The sequence below is a fragment of the Lactuca virosa genome, chromosome 5, assembly GCF_052849685.1.
Source record: "Lactuca virosa cultivar CGN04683 chromosome 5, Lactuca_virosa_CGN04683_v6, whole genome shotgun sequence".
In the NCBI taxonomy this organism is placed as follows: domain Eukaryota; kingdom Viridiplantae; phylum Streptophyta; class Magnoliopsida; order Asterales; family Asteraceae; genus Lactuca; species Lactuca virosa.
This window is the reverse complement of record NC_136430.1, coordinates 342,932,502-342,944,218: the sequence shown is the minus strand read 5'-3', so window position 1 is coordinate 342,944,218 and position 11,717 is coordinate 342,932,502.

Genomic DNA, 11,717 nt, shown 5'->3' with positions numbered 1-11,717 from the left:
TTGTTTTATAAGATAAATATTAATTATTTGTAATTTTGTTTTGAATAATTTTGTAAGAAATTAAATTAGGTCAAATTTAGATAATCACCAATTAACTGTTTAATTGTTATTATTTGTACTTTGATCTAGAATGTTCTTGATAATGTTTTGAAAAGTTTCAAAACTTGCCCTCAAGTTTTGGAATTAAATTTTTTTTATTAAAAAGTTTAATTTCGAAATATTTAAATTCTAAACCCTAATGTTTTTGAAAAGTTCAAAACTTGCCCTCAAGTTTTGGAATTTAAAATTTTGATTAAAAGTTTAATTTTGAAATATTAAATTCTAAAACCCTAGTTTTTGAAAAGTTCAAATTACACCCTTATAGTTTTATTAAATTAATTAAATGTATAATTAAAAAAAAGTTAATAAATCCATAATGATATGGTTTATATTTAATTAAATTAAAGGTATAATTTATTAAATTAGACCACCTAGTATTTTAAAAGTGTAAAATACACCCTTATACTATATATGAAATTAAAAGTCTAATATTATATATGTATGAGTAAAGACTCAGTCTTACCGTTAGTAGACCTCATTCACGAAGCTGGTCTATAAGGGGTGTTTAAGGAAGCGACCTGTAAAATGACCGCCATTGACCCACCGCACTCTTGACTAGTGGAGGGTCATTAGCCGAACGGGTAGGATAAGACACAACCTTCCATTATAAGTATAATGAAATATGAAGTAACTAAACGCTTTTATAAATTCCCAAATCTTAGTTACTTTAGGAAAAAGTGAATTTGATGCAATTCCATGGAATTACACTTTGTACCCTTACCGAGACAATTAGTGGAGTGTGTGTGGTTAACCGGCACACTAAGTTGGGATTGGCATTGGTGGCAAAGGGTGACTCGATGTTTGTCACAGATCGATGGAGCGTGTGTGGTTAACCGGCACGTCAATTAGGTGACTGTAACATTGAGGGCACCACGTACATTTGCATGGTTATTTACACCTTATTTGTGATCATCGGCATCCCAGTCACAAATGAAGGGCATAATCGAGATTAAAAATGCCATTGAAAAGTTTAATGAATCTCAAAGGATCTAGGAGTTTCAATTCATTTAAAACTTAAACCTTCAATTTTCGTTTTTCATGGTGGAAATTGGTAAATCGTCATTTACCTACCTTCAAATGTTCAGCAATTTGGATTACGACATCCCTCTTCCAAGTTTTAGAATATTGTGTTGGGTCCTGGCCTTAATATATCATTTGGGTGTTTTATTAAGGACTCAATCAACTAACTTAAATTTCTCCCGTTTTGTAGATGTCAAGGTCTGACAACTATGGTCTTCCTGAATCCAACGGAAAAAGTTTTCAACATGAAGATGATGTTCCATGATTGGATTGTGGAAATGGAAATCATGCTTCACTTCCTCCACCTCCTCCAATAATTCTCACTGACCCACGTGTTCGAAGACTTGAAAAGTTCAAGGTCACTCAAGCCCTATTGGCAAAAAGACACAAAGATGGAAAGTCTATATGTGCTCATGTCTTGGACATGAAGTTGCATATTGATAAATTGGGAATGTTGGGTGTCGATGTCTCTATTAAGATGGCTGTTGACTTGGTTCTTCAGTCAGTTCCCGAATCATATAGTGAGTTCATTAGAGAGTACTATATGATGGAACGAGACGTGACCCTCATTGATTTGACTTATTTGCTTATTGCTGCTGAATCAGCGATGATTTGGCGCACTGGTCAAGCAAATTTGTCTGGAAAATCAATGTCCCAACCTTCTATGTACAATGGCAACAATGGAAGTCCATAAAAGTTTTCTCTACGCAAGAGAAAAGCTAAGTTTGAGATAGTCCCTTGTGTCATTCCCAAAGAATCTGTGTGTTTCTACTGCCAAGAGAAGGGGCATTGGTTGCGAAGCTGCCCTGACTACCTGAGAGATCTAAGAGATGGGAGAGTCAAGATGTATGACTCTATTTAAGGTAAAATCCACTATCTGACTCTATTAAGTTCATTTTTTAGATTCCTAATACATGATGTGATAAGATTACATTTGGTGTTTTGTAGGATCGAAGAAAAGAAAGGAAGCTTAAAGAAAGAAGTGAGCTGAATCTGGTGATGAAGAAATGGATTTCGATCGCATGATTCAAATATCAGATTTTTAGCTACTACTTTAGAGTTAAGATAGATTGCTAAATAATATTTACATAGTTTTCATTTGTAATCGCATTGTAAGGACAAGATTTTTCCTCAATAAAATAAATTTTGATTTTGTCTTATTTATGTTTCCTTGCGATGGATTTTATGAAAATTGGTGCTTGAATGTCTCTATTGTTAGCAATATTGTGAATGTATTTGATTCTTAGTTATGTTATTTGTGGTAATGTCAGGAATTTACCAAATAAGGAATGATTCTCATCGCCCAAGTTTCAATTGGCAAGAAAATTGGAATCATGCAACTGGTATTGTGTGATGAATGAGAACCTTCATATTTGGGAAATTGAGACTAATTCCTTGTTCACATAAGTATGTGAGTCAAGTGAAGGACTAGGAGATCTGGTACACAATGTTGTGCACTGGTCAAGTCTGCCACAAAGAACGATAAAATATTCGTCATGATTTGCTAAAATTCTAGTAAATATGGTTATGCTTACAAGATTAAGTATAATTCTGAATTATTGAAAAGTTTCAATGAATAACAGAACGAATAAGAAGAATCAATTAGGCAGAAAGATAGAAGTTTCTTCAATCTGAAAAGATGGGAGAGTACTTAAGTATCTATTTTATGATTAACTTAGTGATTTGAAACCGTATCAAAATTGATCCTCTAAGGACACCTTAGTACACTAGTATGGCTAAGAAGAGGAATCAGAAATTGTTGAAATGGTTAAATCAATAGGTGAATCACACTTCGTTCCAAAATCAAGTCTTAGAATCGTACTCCAAAATTGTGATTTGAGTGCCATCATATTAAGAAATTTTAACACACTCATCAAATGTGAAGTAGGAAAATGTTTTCTTGCTCTTGCACATTTGAAATTGGTAAGTTGTGATGTCTTGAATAAGACAAAGACCAACTAAGACCAATTGTGTGTAGTATTTGCCTTGATAAGGACCTACAAGAACTCTTGAATATTTGTTTTGTCAAGAAATGTTTCTTGACAAGAGAATCTTATATGTCAAGAGGTCAGTGGGAGTCTAAATGATCTTGAAAAGTTTCAAGAACTAATCAAGGGTAAACCTATTGTTAAACACTAGCACACGACTTGAGGTTTGTAACCTATCGTGTTGACACAATTTTTCTTTCTGTGCCATTCCAGTTTAAGTCAAATATGCATATGAGTTCTATGAGTGATCAATTGATTGCATAGAGGCAAGGCATCCTGATCAATGGAAAGTACATTGATAGGTAGGGGTGTGCTGCTCGAAGACTTGGAAGCAATGGTAGGACCCTTGATGGCAAGAAATAAAGAATGAAAAAGTTCTGTCCATAAGAGTTTGGATTTGTCACAAACATTATCTTATGATTATGGTTATGACAAAATCATATGGATAGGAACACATACACCATAAAATCTAAGTGTCATAAGGTTTCTCTCCTTCATGAAAATGATTGTGAGGAAATGCTTTCACTAGGAAGATTTTAATGAGATAGCGATTATGTAAATTGCATTCTCAAAATTCGATTATGACTACGACATCCCTCTTCACAGTTCGAATTATGAGATTTGGCAATTAGTTTGAACATTCGAGACTTATTGCTATAAGTTCTAGAATTTTTTAAACACACATGTGAGCTATCTAAGGAAAGGTGTATGAGTTGTTTTCTAGAAGCTTAGATAAAAGATTGTCGAAGTGTATCGTTTTAGAAATATGATCTTTGGAAATCAATAAGTATTGTATTCTAGAAGTTTAGCAGATTTCTGAATACAAGTCAAAGCTAGTGGGAGCATAAGTGTTATGCTGTATATAATCATTATGTTAGTGGGAGGATGATCATTATGTCAAGTATTGCAATGTAGCAATATTAATTATAGAAAACAAAAGTTTCACTTTGCAAAGTTGCAGGGGTTGAAAAGTTGTTTTACTATAATTAAGGGAGAGAATATTATACTTCGTTTCAAAATCTAAAAGCTTGGATCGAGAAATTTTAGTCAAATTTAGTCAAATATATATGAATGTTATGTTGAAATAGGTTCAACATAAGGAAATTCTATATATGAATAGGATAATTGCGTTCTCAAAAATTTGATTATGATTACGGCATCCCTCTTCATAATAAAAAGTTATGAGAATACGGAAAATAGAAAGATTATAGCAGGAGACTGGTAAAGTATCATGTCTTTATGTAATACATTATGAATCGCGTCCCATACGCTTTGAGTATAGGATCGTTTGCATAAACTATAATATCCGACCGTTCTAATTTTCCAAATGCTTAAGGCATTAAGAGGGAAAAGGATCAGAACCGAATTTGACTAAATTGATTAAACAACTGGCAAGGACAATCTGAGGTTCGCTAAGGATTGGTCGTTTGTACGCAGTTGGAAGTAAAGTATTGAATGGAACATATTGACGTTATTATGAATAGATAAGACTCTATTTAGAATGATTTGTCATATGGAAAATACGGAAATGTTTCCATATTGGGAGTTGGACGTTAAGAATCTATGTCTAGATTAGAAACTTTTATGCAAGAAGGATGTTCAAAGGAATGTACTTTGAATGTGAGACTTCATAATAGAGCACTTTGTAATTCCATTGCCCAAGTCTTGGTGACTTTGTGCTGTGGCATTACGAAAGGATCGTTGCATAAAATGTTAGAATCTAACATATTCTAGCAGTGGCAAGAATCAGGTATTCTTACACTAACGATAAGGATTAGGGATTGTGAAATAAGAATCATTGGAAATGTTTTCAATTGATATATTTCACAAAATATGGACCACAGGTAAACAGAGTGTGCATGCTTGGTGCATAGGGTAACTGCTGTTATAATTCAAGTAATAAGTTGATTACCCGAAACAACAAATAATGAGTAATCAATATGGTGATTAAATAAAAGTGTTTTATTTATTCTCAAAGGTTTGAGGCCATATAGTATTAGTATTATTCTTGTGTTTCACTTTGCATGTTTTGACTTCCCGAATAATAAGATTATTCAAACCCTCCACAGTCGCTCATACTTTGGAAGTAGGTATGAAAGAAGACTGTCATGAATCTGACTGTAGATTGTTTAAAGTGTTTTAGATATAGCAAAAGTTTGCTGCAGGGTTCATGAGTGCTCCTATAAGATTAGAGTATTGGATTAAACCCACGCTCACTTGGATCGCTTCATGGATTTTATCACGAGTGATTGGTGAGACGATAATATTTTATATTCTTGAAACCGAGACGTGTGAGTTGTAATTTACAAGTCGGTTGCACATTGATAATATGTAAACGCACCAGTAACTTGGTGTTATAAAACATATTGTTGTGTGTGATTTGATGAGTAGGTACAAGCGAGCATTGAGTCGAAGTTTATCCGTTCCTTTTACCCAAAGTGGGATAAAAGCGATATCTGTGGGCCCCTCGATGATTTTGTGATGACACCCTAAGCGCTTGGCCAAGCCGGGACTGAGTTGATGTGTTCAATTGTAGTCTTTTGTTAGTCGTCATAAATCGGAAATCGGAAAACAACACATGAACAGAGAGTATGATTAAAATCCATGTCTCAGTTCATACGATATCAAGAATGAAGGAATATATGATCCCTTATCTAAAGGACAAGTTGCTGATAAGATCAGAGTTCGACAGCGTCTTTAAGAGCTACGATTGCTAATCGGATTGTACTTGCACTATAGTTACTAGACTTATCCAAGTGGGAGACTGTTTGATTAGTATCTAAGCCCGTAACTATATTTGGTATGTACTTGACCCGGTTGTGCATGGTCCTTTTGGGTTGCCTTCACCAAAGCAACTTGATAGGATGATTTATGGAGAGAGAGAGGTTATTATGATTTATTAATATATTATATGAATAATATATTAAAGGAGAAATCATATTGTTTAATTAATATTAGTCAAGAATTAATATTGTGGCTAAAAAAGACATTAATTAAATAAAGGGGACTAGAACTGTCAATTGTGCGATAGTTTAATATTGGGCTAATGGACTCCATAGAAGTTGGATTGGACGAAATCTATGGGGAAACCCATTAGAATTCGTCCAAGGCCTCTAAGGAAGGAGTCCATGGGCTGCTTATGGCCTAAGCAGTCAGATTAGGGTTTTCTAGTTCAAAACCCTAATAGCCTCACTATATAAGGAACCCCTAAGGCCCCAAAAACATGTGGAAGTAATCCCTAAGGGATCTTAGTAATTTTTGGTGCTCCTCCTCCCTCTCATAAGTCATTCTCTTGCTTGTGGTGTTTGTAAGCCATTAGAGGAGTGACATTTGTGACTCTAAGCTCCAAGACAAGAAGATTCAACCCATTCTTGTAAAGGTAATCATATAGATCTGATCTTATATGATAATTTCGAAATATGTATGCTAGATCTAGGGTTTATAAGCTTTGGATGGTTATTGCATGTTCATTAGACAAACTAGATCCAAAAGCTTTAGGGTTTGCATGTACACTATAAATTGATGTAGTGCTCAAAATCCATCAACTGTATGTATCCTTATAAGTTAGGATGACGTTATCTTGTAGAGAGTTGTTATACAGGTAGACTAGTTTAGACAATAACTTGTGTTGCTGGGTTGTTGTTTATTTGTCTATTATATTATATATGTCGACATATATTGTGCCGAGTTGAGGACGGTCTAGCTTTGTGCTGAAGGTTAAGATACTCGGGACGGACCAACTTTATGTTGGATTTTGCAGACCAACCTTAGGCTGAAGGCCAATGTTATATGCTTGCATGTATTGTGTTTTGTATGGTATTTTAGGAAACTCGCTAAGCTTCGTAACACCATGACTTTTAAACATCATTTTATATTAATAAAATATGCTTGTATCAAATATTCAAATAATCATCAAAGTTTTACAACTTTCGGTGTTAAAAGACAATTTCACTAACTATAGTAAAAGAGAAATGGATTATACAACTTTATCTATTCCTTCGGTCATCTTCACTGTTCACAGACTCCCTCTTCCATACCTAAGGTTCATAGCAAAAACTACGTATGTCCGAAGACTCTGAAGTACATGGATTTTTTACTCTATTCATAATTCATCATGTTTATAAACTTTGTTTGAATCCAATAAAATTCTTATCCAAAGCAAATTCCAAAACAAAACAAATTATCAATAAAACTCAAGAAAGTCGATCAGAACCCTCAAGGATCAAACTCGTAGGAATCTGCTTACATGACATTATTCCCAAAACAAGAAACGAAATCGTACGGTTCCTTACACACAAAAACGAGGAATCGTTGGTCTCCCGATTCCATGAGTGAACCGATCAATCCGTAGATCCCTGGTAACCTCACAATTCTTGACTGGACCAAACAAGCCTAGGAGGGAACCCATCACATCCGCAACATATAGGGATCCAATACTTATGTATACCTCGATGGCCACCCAGCAGTACCCCTTCGTGAAGGGATATATATTCCTAGTAGTACTTTTCAATCGTGTTTGCATCTATAACGCAAAACTATGAATACATTCATTTCAACATAATAAAGCTCATCAGAAGCAACCAAATCCAATTAAATAATCCCATTCTTCATGGGTGATCAAAACAATTTCCAAATCAAATATTTCAATGACTCAAATATGAAAAATCGTCATGAGTAATCAATGTCAAAACCCAATTCAATTATCCATAACTCAATAAAACAATAACTAGCGATGCCATTCTTTTTTGAACAATTATATTCTAAATTGTTAAGCACTTGGCATGCTATTATTTCGACTATAGATGTTCCCTTTTTAAAACGTATGTAAATTAAAGGGAACTCCTCGGTTCATACTCAAAATATTGTTTTATAAGACTTGCTTGTTCACATAAAACACATCATAAAGTATTTTATTTTATAGGTGCTATGTACCGACAATCCACATGTTCTCACCTGGGTAGTAAGTGAAGACTAACTGCTAGCTCGACCTCACTCCTGACGCCGCTCTCCATCCTACCATTCATATTAACCTATTCAAATAATATAATAATTTACTTAGAACTTGTAAGACCTTACTAAGATATGCATTTATTTCACTATAACTGAATTAGGTAATCATTTGTTACCCGACTCATAGAGTCTCGTCGTACAACTACTAAATGGATTAACCTCATAAACTATTAGTTCAATTACTCACGACAGGTGAACTCGTAATTCAAGGTTTATAATTCTCGTCAACCAGATTAGTAATCTCATCGTGTCATTAGGTTTATAATAGCACCATATTATAACCCTGCAGTCCGGATCGGGTTCTGACCCTCGTTCTATGATTACAATATCGTAAATAACGAATCGAATAACTAAATAACGAAACAACAATTATACCTTATGTTGATATTGATTCCTATATATTTGCGTTAGTACATGCTTCCTTAAACTTCACGTTGCCATGTAACCGCTTAGAGATTTCATCAGAAACACGTATAGAAAATGATAGAAGACATCTATTTATAGGCCTGGATTGTCGGTGGACACACCGTGTCTATTACAGGGCGGCCACGTGCAATGCCAGGTGGTATATCTTGTGCTGCCACATGTCTCGTCGATTGCCATGTTTATTCTAAGATTGACACATATTTTTTGTGATTCAGCATGGGAACACTGTGCCTTTTAAAAGGTGCCCCATGCTTTTCTAATTTTCTGACATTTTCTCGAATAACAACGTACTTTTCGAATGGCCATAACTTTCTCATACGGACTCTGATTTTGACAATCTTTATATTCACGCGATTATATCGAGAAGATCTACAACTTACCTTCATTATTTTATTATTAATATGTTTTCATTTTGGATATGATTCCTCGCTAACAAGGTATTTATTTTTTGATAATTACAACTTTGGCTTACAGTTGTGAATTAAATGTTTCAGGTACTTCTGAGGATTGTGGGAAGGTGAAGGCATCAATGCATGACTATACACATTCATCAACAACTTTTATGTTTGAGATTCTGCATTTTTATGATACTCTGATTTTTGGGTTTATGTTTTGACACAATGGTTTTATGGATGGTTTTTATGAAAATGGCTTTTTATCTTATTTTAAAAATTGAAAATTTTACTGTGAGAATTAGGGACGTTACATTAGCTTTTAAGAAACATTGACCAAAACTACAAAGTAAAGATGCAAAAGAAACAACATACTCATGTTAACATAAAAATTCCACGTTTAAGACTTGATTGTTTTAGTATATAAAGAAAAAAAGACACATTAAAGGAAAAGTGTATATAGCATAATTAACCAGAAACAATTTAAAAACAATGCAAAGGGGTTTGAGGGTCATAAGAAGAACTCTTAAATACTGAGTTGCATAAATAAGATCAATGGTTTGTTCTTTGATTGAATTCCTTTTAACCCTGAGTACTCATGGAAGCTCTAACCTCTTGGTGTAAGAAAGTGATCTTCATTTAATATTGCGAGTGCATTGGAAATTGGCAGACAACCTTCTAAAAAAGTCCACAAACCCATATCCTAAATTCTGGTTTGATAATTTGATTTAATTCATTGAAGATCTAGTAAAAGAAATGAATCATATACCATGTTAGTTGTTCCTAAGAAATTTCCAAATAGACAGGAAAATATGTTTCTAGCTACGAGCCATTTAGTAGCATCATGTCAAAATGGGGCAAGGTGGGATATGAAATTAGGTTATCTTTCATCAATTATTTCAATATGATTATCTTATATTGGTTGTATAATGGGGATTCCTCATGGATTTGTAGAGAAGTGGTTATATTTATGGGAAAAATATTGATAGGATCATACACAAACCAAAATGGAAGTACAAGACAAATTTGAATCGGCAAAATTTAACAAATAAGTGGCAATTTCAAATCCAGAAACTGAAATTTATGGCAAGAACATTAAGATGTATGAAATTAATAAAATTGAAACAGTGGGAGAAAAATCTTACCTCTGATCAGGATCGTTGAACGACGAAGAACGATTAATTAGTAGGTACCTCCAAAGACCAAGGGTTTCCAAACCGAGCTCGAGTATGGGTTGAAAGAAGAAAAAGGAAGTAGGAGCTTATGCGTGTATTAATGAAAAGGGCAATTTAAGGAGGTGTTTAGAGGCAGTTATAGAAGGGCAGTTTCATATTTTTAAAATATTTAATAGTCCTTCTGTTAGGGCTATTAGAGGGGAGGATAGTCGGTGTTATCGAAGCCTTCCATAAGGACCAGTGGTGTTACTTTTCCAATAGTAGGACCAAACATGTTATAACTGGTAAACCGGAGGGACCAAGACTGCATTTTAGTCTTAAACTTATCATATTTAAATGTCTCCTACATCTACTTCCAAGTTAGTGGCTGATTTCAAAAGATATGTAATTTTTTCTCACATTTTCATCAAATATAACTGTTTATTGTTAGAAAATCAGGGTAATAGAATGTTTGGATCAATGAGAGTTATGAAACACTTTCAGATTAAAGCGTTTTGAGGGTACACTCGAAAATATCTAATCGGATAAAACTCACTGTTCTAGAAGAGAGAATGCAAAAGATATTATTGAAGTGTGTACCAAACTGATTTCGAAAGTGATCATATAACAGGAACATAACTTCATGCCTTAAAACTGTCATATGATAGTTACAAGAATGTAAGTTCCTGTCCAAAAACTGTCATATAAACTGTCACAAACTAACTTAAAAACGGGTGTAGAACTTGGATCACAAAGGGTTAATTTTCTAAAATACGGATTTCTGATGCATTTTTAATAAAGCAATATAACATAAAATACAGATTTCAGCTCGACCCCAGTCATGGGCTCTGCCCTTTGGACCCCGCCAGGGGCTGTCGCCCCTTGGACCCCGCTCCCAGGGGCGCTGCCATCAGACCCCCGTCAGTTCAAGGGCTTTAACCAAGACCAACTTAAACAGATGTGGACTCTGCACCACCATAATTTATTTGATATTTATCAAGGTAACATTGATCAACAAATTAATCTCATTACACTTAAATAGTATTAGTGATACAAAATCACTAACATTTATTGTTATCTTTGATTTTTATTTTATCTCAAAATGTTTTATACAATATAGGCTATTATGTTTGATCCCTTTAAGTTTAGTTACATAAACTAGAGTGTATTAAATGTGTTGAAATTGGAATGGTTAAAACGATCATTTGTTTTTATCCGAACTGTTTATATACTTCAAAAGGAAAACAATATATTTTAATTAAATACTTACTAAAAACATGTATCATTTATCCATACATGACTTCATACATACAATACTTTTTCTTTTACAACGGTGAATATTATTATAAGAAACTAATAAGGTGCTAGATGAAATTACAAAGTACAATTACAAGCAACGATAGGATAGCAACACCAAACATTTCAATTTAATAGACTAAGATTTGCACGATGCTTGAACCATTTGAAAGAAAAAGGTTGGATCTCATCCGTTGTCTTCAAATGGGGACTCCTTAACTTTTTAAAAATTAAAGTATTTCGCGCTTTTAGATAACATAACAGAGTATATAAGGCCAAGTTTTAAGCCATATATCCCTGGAAAGGATATGCCAGACCATTTAAGCCATATA